The 8,630-nt window shown below is 36.0% G+C and overlaps 1 pseudogene across 1 annotated transcript; it reads right to left on the bottom strand.

Annotated features, from left to right (window-relative positions):
- Positions 1–637: 637 nt before the first annotated feature.
- On the bottom strand, positions 638–3,712 carry LOC149177360 (putative pentatricopeptide repeat-containing protein At5g52630; annotated as a pseudogene). The gene is made up of 2 exons (XR_016258102.1): positions 3,148–3,712; positions 638–3,026 (listed from the first exon to the last, which is right to left on the bottom strand). The product of XR_016258102.1 is annotated as a putative pentatricopeptide repeat-containing protein At5g52630 (transcript).
- Between the last annotated feature and the right edge of the window lie 4,918 nt (positions 3,713–8,630).

The following is an 8,630-nucleotide window of genomic DNA, read 5'->3' on the forward strand; positions in this document are numbered from 1 at the left end:
TCTATCCCACTAACCCAACATGTTTCTCTTCCCATGTCACCTTGGGCTTTTCCCGCCTTTCCGTTTCACATCTCAGTTTGTTCTTAGATGATCCAATAAAGCACTTGCAGAACTATCATCACACCAGCCTAGACGGAGACAAAAACTAAAACCGCTGAACTAGTTTATTAAGTTGTCTTAGCCATGCAGTAGCATACTGTTAACCACGATTGATCAATCCTAAGCAGAAATTTAGCTTCTCACCCTAGAGAGAGATTAGCAAGAGAATTTGCGCAGTTTTGAAGGCAAAGACTTCAAAGACAATGCTACTTGATTGAATGAATTCCCTTATTATAAACAATGACTCCAATCAAGCTTAAGGAGCAGTTCTTATGCTCTACTCATCCATGGAACTACAATAAATTCAAACTTGAAGTCCACGGAAAGGTCTACAATTTAGGCATTTTCGGTCTACAAAAGGAAGCAATGTATAAAATTTCTGGGAGCTGACCTCAACGAATATTATGTTAAAAGTCTTGCCAAGAGATGTTAATCTGGAGCCTCCAGGTATCCTGAGCAAATTTTAAATGAATATACTACTGAGACAAATAGAATTCAGTTAATAGTTAGGAGTAGGTATTTATACATGCACCACACATGAACAATATCTTCGATATCCGGAGGCTCAACTGGCCCATTAGTTTTTTTCTTTGTTTTCTGCCAAATAAATACGTGCATTCATATACTACAGTGCAGCGGGGCACAAACTCTAGTCTTACAGCTTTCTCTATCAGTGAAAAAGCAGCAAATTTTACTAGCTTCATCACCAATAATTCTTGCAGGAACAAAGCCCGCCACTAAAAACATGGAAGCGATGAGTATCCCTCACAATTATCTCCCTCCCAACAATCTTGGAAATGAACTTGATGCTACTGTGGCAGTCATCACAAACACGGAGGTTCTTTTTTATTCGGATGGTTGCTCCAGGAGGTGAGGTAATAAGCCCAAAAGCAAGGGCCAACTTTTCACTGTGGTGTTGGAGGATGCGCTCCTTCTACTCCTCCTCAACATCTTGTAGCACACAGTTAGTATCACGTGAATATCCTGCATCCTTCATTTGTTGAGTTAATGTTTCCAACATTGCATAGATCCTTTCTGACTCTGGGTGCAATGAGTCACCAACAGCAAATGCATGGACTGTGTTCCTTACCTCAATCCAGCTGACTCCAGTCTCCTTTTTCACTCCCCTGTCTTTCATCAATTTCCGCACCCTTGCCACATCATCCCACCTACCAGCTGCAGCATAAATGTTCGAGAGAAGAACATGAGTTCCAACACATTGTGGTTCCAACTTAAGAAGGTTTTCAGCTGCTCTTTTTCCTAGTTCCATGTCACCATGGACTCTGCAGGCACCAAGCAATGCCCCCCAGACAGAAGCACTAGGCTCAACGGGCATCTTGTTAATCAATTCTTCAGCTTCCTTGATTCTCCCAGCACGACCAAGAAGGTCCACCATGCAGGCATAGTGCTCAGACGTGGGCATTATGCCATGATCACAAAACATAGCATCGAAGTAATGACGACCTTCATCCACTAAGCCAACATGGCTACAAGCAGACAATACACAAACAAAGGTAATGTTATTTGGCTTTACTCCCGCCTGTTGCATTTGTTCAAAAACTTGAAGGGCTCCACTGCCATCCCCATACTGTGCATATCCTGCAACCATGGCAGTCCATGAGACCACATCCTTTGCTGGCATCAAATCATGTATTCGCTGGGCATCCTTCAGGCACCCACTCTTCGAATACATTTCAATAAGAGAATTCCCTGCACATTTCTGTGATTCAAATCCAGTTTTCACAATGTGGGCATGGATCTGCATTCCCTGTTCCAAGGCTGAAAGACTGGCACATGCACTGAGAATGCTGGAGAACACAAACTCATCAGGTTTGATGCCATGAAAGGGTAGCTGGCAATAAAGCTTCAGAGCCTCCTCGAAACCATTACTCTGCACATACCCAGAAATCATGGTGGTCCAAGTCACCACATTTGGTTCAGGTATCCTATCAAACACTTGACGTGCATACTCTAGCTTTGCACATTTTGCATACATATCGACAAGGGAGCTTCCTACAAAGACGTCAGAATCAAACTCGGTTTTAACAATATGGCAATGAACCTGCCTACCCTCTTCCAAACCTGCCATAGTAGCGCATGCCTTTATAGCGCTGGAGAATGCAAATTGATTCAATTCCACACATTCCACTCGCATTTGCCTGAAAAGCTCCATGGCAGCCTCAGCAAGCCCGTTCTGTGAATATCCTGCCAGCATGGCATTCCACGAGATGACATCTCGTTCAGATATCTTAACAAACACTTTATATGCATCACCTATTTGCTTGCATTTCGAGTACATATCGATAAGTACATTGTTTGATACTACATCTATAATGGCCCCCGTTGTAATAACGTGAGCATGGACTTGTTTTCCCTGTTCCAACACCATTAAATTCCCACACGCCCTCAAAACGGACGGGAACGTGAAACGGTTCGGCTTGATACCCGCGCGATGCATTTGGCAGAAGAGATTCAATGCTTCCTTACTCTGCCCATTCTGTGCATATCCCGTGATCATGGCCGTCCAAGACGCCACATCTCGTTTAGGCATTTTTTCAAACACTTGACGTGAATTCTCTAAGCTTCCGCATTTCGCATACATGTTAACCAGTATATTTTCCATAAGAATATCTGCAGGAAATCCTGTTCTGGCAATGTGGTTGTGAACCCGCTTTCCCTCTTCGAGGGCTCTTGCTTTTGCGCATTCCAGTAGGAGGCGCGCATAGAGATCGGAGTCTGCAGGAATCGATCCTTGCTCCAGCATATCCAGAGCCTCCTGCCATTGTTGTTTCGTCGTACGAGATGCTGAAAAACCCAGTTCAGTATTCCGTTTGGCTTGATGATTTACAAGAGCGATCGAAGCGGTGTGCATTTCCCGTAAACGTTTATGATGGGAGAGTATTCTCAAAGTCAAGCAGTCCAATTGGCTGCAATTCATTATTTTCAGATTCAATTATCTTTGTTTGGTAACATGTTCACAAAATGTTGCATATTTTAAGGAGTGCTCTAATAGGGTTTCCTCCTAGAGTTCATGCTAGGGTTTTGTACCTCTGTAGATGGCCTCCCTTCACTATTTCTCCCTTTTTGGACCTCCCCGTCATTGTTCACAAGATCCTGTTGCAATTGCATGGGCACTAAGCATTTAACAAATGTGGCCGCATACTGAAAAGCTGAAAAACGGTTTGGAAAACATTCCATATTCACGGGTTCCTTATGGCACGCCGAAGACGGAGACTGCTTTATACAGAAACAGTCCTGGTGTGCCAATTTACTGGAGCATGGCTATATCTATTATGCATCCGTCCCCATGACCCCTTGTGGATTACTTCAATGTTAATTCCGCAATAGGGTTTTTATGCATTCCATTTTCAACCACACGGGTGGGACTACTGAATCAGCTCACCCATACTAGAAAGCGTCTGGCGTCCCTCAATCTCAATCAGGCCTCAACTCTATAGCGTGCAGCATTCGATGTCGGGTTTGCGGTAAGGGATCAAGGATTCGCAGCTTTATTCATGGATTTTTTAAAAATGTAATTGGTGGATTTAGCCATCTGTGATTCATATTAAGTTTATTGAGAAGAGCGTTTCACAAAAATCACATCATAATAAATTTATCTAGGGGTTTGAAATTAACAAGTTTGGTTCATCGTCATGACAAGTTGAAGAAGACCCAGCAGTGGCTGCACATTAAATAGAGAGCAAATCATCCCACTCTTATAATTGACTAGGGAAAAACTATGTTTCACCCGGATATTGCACTGGACCATGAGATAGGGAAAAAATAATTAATTAATTAATTTATAAGTTAATTTTGTTATATTTATTACCATATTTGATTAGAAGTAATTAGATGATATCTTCTTTTTATTTAATGTGCAACCATGATCTGGTTCTTCAACTTGTCCTCGGATAACCACACTAGCTAGTTTGAAATGGGTCGACTAATGTATTATGATGTAATTTTTGTTGAAAACTCTTTTCAATAAAAAAAATATAATTATGTGGGTAGATGTATGCTTTGGGGAGATAATCACATAAAAATGTAATTATATTAAGAGATGCACTACATTTTTATGGGATTTGGTCTTACGAATATGGTGTGAGATTTGTGTTACAGTTTTAAGGGATTTTGTTTTACAAATACGGTATGAGATTTGTGTTAAATTAGATATATATAATTTGTAAATAGACTTTGTTATAATTTGAAGATCAATAACATAGTTTATCAGTATTGCATGTCTAAACGCTGTAACTTATTTCATATCACATTTGTTCATATATTATTATTCTAATTATTGAATTTAAATAAACTAACTAAAAATACATAACTATGAAAATAAATTTAAGCTTTTAATTTGTGTATTTTACCAAAAATATTATAAAATATTATATGGAGGTTAAATATCTACCATCTACCTAATAATTATTAATTACTAAATTAAAATTTTAGAATATCAATTTCAAAACTTTTAAAACAACACAAATTAAATCAATGTCCAAATTTATATTTTTAAATTAAATTAGAAATTAATATCATTTTGTCCATTTGGGGTAGCTTAATTTGCAATGGTTGTGGAAATGAAGTCTCATTGAGCCGGAAGTCTTGGGTTCAAATCTTGTGCTATCCTAGAGGCTAGAAGTTGGACATGATGAATATGTAGTCCTACCAAGCTTATATATAAAATTAATATCATTTAAAAAAAAAATTTAATATATAAAATACTAAAATGGATTTAATTTCTTAAAATGTGAACTTAGTTAAAATGAATCTATCTGGGTTATTTCTAATATTATTTATATCATATATAAATTTCATATTTCTACATATAAAAATGTTATTTTTTAATATTATTAAACACTTTATAAAATATATAAAATTATATATAAAGAGAAGAGTAGTTTAACTAATGGATGAATTTCTTTTTTTTTATTATCTAAATCTTACAGTAAAATGAACAAGATTATGATTTCTTGTTTTTTAAAATGCATTTTTGAATGCATAAATAGATTCAACACCCCATAAAACCCCAAGACACTAGATATTTGCAATGAAACCACTTAAATTATGGTTCTTAAAAATATCTACTATATTTTGGACAAAATTGACTAGAAAAAGTGTGTATGTATATATATATATATATATATATATATATATAATTTCTTTATTTAACTTTTTAATGTGATGTGTGTTTTGTAAATTGACCAGAAAAATTCTCTAGAAAATGGTCATTCTGTCTATTAATTAAACGAGTCTAGATCCATCTTAACTTTGGATCTATCAAGTGCCAAGAGGGATCAAATTTCTTGAGATGCAAATATCTTAAGATGCAAAAAGATTTGATCCCTCTCAGCGCTTGGTAGATCCGGGGTAAAAATGGATCTAGGTTTTTTTAATTCCCCCTTTAAATATGCTATATTCCATGTGAATACCATAGGCAACACCATAGGTTCTCATAAACCTAGAGCTCAAAAACTATTGGTAACTTGACCAAGTCAAGTTTATTTTAACTGTTGGCATTATGGCTAATGTGTTGTTTTTTATGGTAACCTACTTAATAAAGTTGTCAACATTATCATTATGATTATGGAACTAATACAAATTGGTACATATGCTATAGTTGGTATAGATAGAGAAATGTCAGTTCAGAGACAAATGAATGATAAAGGTAATATTTTAGAAAGTATATGCAGATCCTATGAAGAAGGGTCATGTACATACATTGGTCCTATACACGAAAGTCATGTACATAATTTGAACCATGGTAACTGTATACCAGGGGTCTTTACCATGGTATTGGCCAATAGTAATTGGAATGACAACTGTTATTTGATCACATCAAAGAATACTAACAACATTACCAAGGTATTTACCTAAGGTGTTGGCTAAGGAAAAAACTATATAAGGAGATGGAGATCAAGATGTTAGGTGTGCAAGTAATGGGTTATACATGTGTGATCTGATTTAGAACATGTGTGCACTAGGGAGCATGAAGAAGGCTCAGATATGAAAGTATGTTGACATATATGCTTGATTGATTTACTTGTTGCAAATGTCAAAGTAACTAATAATGATGAATCTGTGATTATTGTGATGTCGTGATTGAAATAAATTATTCAGAAGTCTATAGTTTTCACAATGAAGGTTGCGGAGAGTGAAGTTGTGTTTTGCAACGAAAGTTTTCAGATATGTACGCATGTTTGTTTGTGGAGAGTCGCGTATGTACACAAGTATGGTTCTGTATAGTCGCGTATAAATTTTGCGAATTTATTTTGTGTGTTGAGATGTATGTGAGTGTTATGCATGGTAGTTGTTGGGCCTCAAAATAGTCCCTATTTTCACTCCATTATTCACCAATATTTTCACATTTTACCTTCATGTCACCTCCATTCCACCTCCATATCACTACATTTACCTCATTATTGGGTTCTAACAATACTTTTCCAAAGTTTATTAATTCTTAACATTTCTAAGTGAATTTATGGCTAAAACTTAGAAAATAATATGCTTAAACTTATACCTAACAATTAGCATGAGTTTGTTGACATGTGTAGGCACAAAGGAAGCTTCCAGGGCATCTTTATGTGGCCTTGAATGATCAAATTCGAATTTGATAAGATAAGCTTCATGGAGAATATCATGGACCTCATGGAGGAGATCATGGAGGATAGGGTTATGTGTCATCATTGGTTGAGAAATATGTGGGTCAAAGGAGAGAATATTGGGTCTACATTTATGAGGTTGTTATCATAAGTTTTTGTATAAATAGGAGTACCTCCTCCATTCCAAGAGAGAGGACTCTTAGAGCATTGTATCCAATTGATGATGGAATAGAATAAAGCTTCATTTTACATATATGTTCATTATGTAGTTTTAGATATAAGTTTTACATATATTTCCATTATGTAGTTTTAGATATAAATTGTGTGAATGTAGGATATGAATTTATGTAGTTTTAGATACAAGTTTTCTTAATGTAGTATATGGAATAATTTGTCTTGTTCTTAAGAGAATTGAGCTCACTCTAAAAGGATGAGAGAAACATGTTATTTCATATTAGATCTTATTTCATTTAATTGCTTAGATGTTTGATGTTTGAAGATTTGTTTGAGATTTATGAATGAGTTTTAAATTAGAATCTTATCAGCATAGGAGAGGACAACTAAGGGTCTAAGTTAGACTCTCTCTCTCCATTTGATTTGCATGATAATTAAAATTCATTCTTTTGCTTTTATGTTTCAAGTATCATATGAGGAGATACCAAGAGTCTAAGTTAGGCTCTCTCTCCAATGATTTATATGGTAATTGAAATTCATTCTTTTGTGTTTATGTTTCAAAGTTATTTCATTTCTTATGCTTATGAATGAATCTTAGTTTAGTTTGGATTAGTACATGAGAGGACAATCAAGAGACTAAGTTAGTCTCTCTCTCTACTTGAATCTAAACAATAACTAAGTTCATTCTCTTGTTTTCATTTTAAGTTTTTAGTTTCATATGATACTGTAGGGAAGGACAACCAGGACCTCCTTAGTTAGGAGCCTCTTCCCTTGCATATTATATTGAATCGTAAATAATTTAGTTAGACATAGGTTAGTTGCCTACTCCTGCATATATTGTGCTGGCATCATCACAAGCTTACGAGTTTCCCTGGTTGATAATTTATGCAGCAATTTAAGTCCAATAAATTGCCCAACAGTAGTCACGTACATAAGCGGATATGCTTCATGGATGTCACGTATATATACTAGGGTTTTGCAATATGGCTTGATGATGATATTTGATGAATTTTGTTCTGTTTTCTACTGTCTGTTGATGATATATCTATCTTAATGATATGTGTCTAACAATGTTGATTGGGTTGAATGAGGCTTGGTATATTGATCAATGATGATGATGCATTATTATTGGGTTTTTTATAAAGTCAATATTGTTGTATCTATTGTGATTCAATATTCAATGATTGATCCAGTGATTCAGTTTGACAGAGAACTCACCAGTTAGTGATTTGAGATATGTATGCACATCTTCTTCAGAGGAAGTGCGTATATACGTGGGTTTTATTATGAACAATAACGTATACAATTTGAAGTTAATTCTAATCAAGGTTTGCAAGAACAACACTATGTTTTTGTAATGATTAACAACATATGGTTTGGATTATTGATGAATGGTTGTGCATATCTGTTATGGATTGGTTTGAGCTAGTTGCAATGGTTGATTGAAATTCGGTGATTGGTTTGCCGACGTTATAGTGATTCAGGTTGTTCAGTGATTGTATTTCAGATTTAGTATTCAATTTTGTATTGAGCTTAATGATGGGTGTGGTTCGAGTTTGAAAATATGATGAAAGGTGACCTACAGGTTTTGATGTTTTGAGTCAGGTGGATCTAATATGAAATATTATGAAATGTGGTCCACAAAGGTGTTGAGGGTTGGAGCCTTCAGTGAGGGGGTTAAAGCTTCCTTCCAATGGTAGATGGTAAATTTGCTTAGGGGGTAGGAGCCGATAAACGAGATCAGTGGGTTGTTGC

The sequence above is a fragment of the Pinus tabuliformis genome, chromosome 4_1 (genome assembly GCF_031772625.1).
Source record: "Pinus tabuliformis cultivar Carrire ecotype Pingquan chromosome 4_1, CPIR1, whole genome shotgun sequence".
NCBI classification, from domain to species: Eukaryota; Viridiplantae; Streptophyta; class Pinopsida; order Pinales; family Pinaceae; genus Pinus; species Pinus tabuliformis.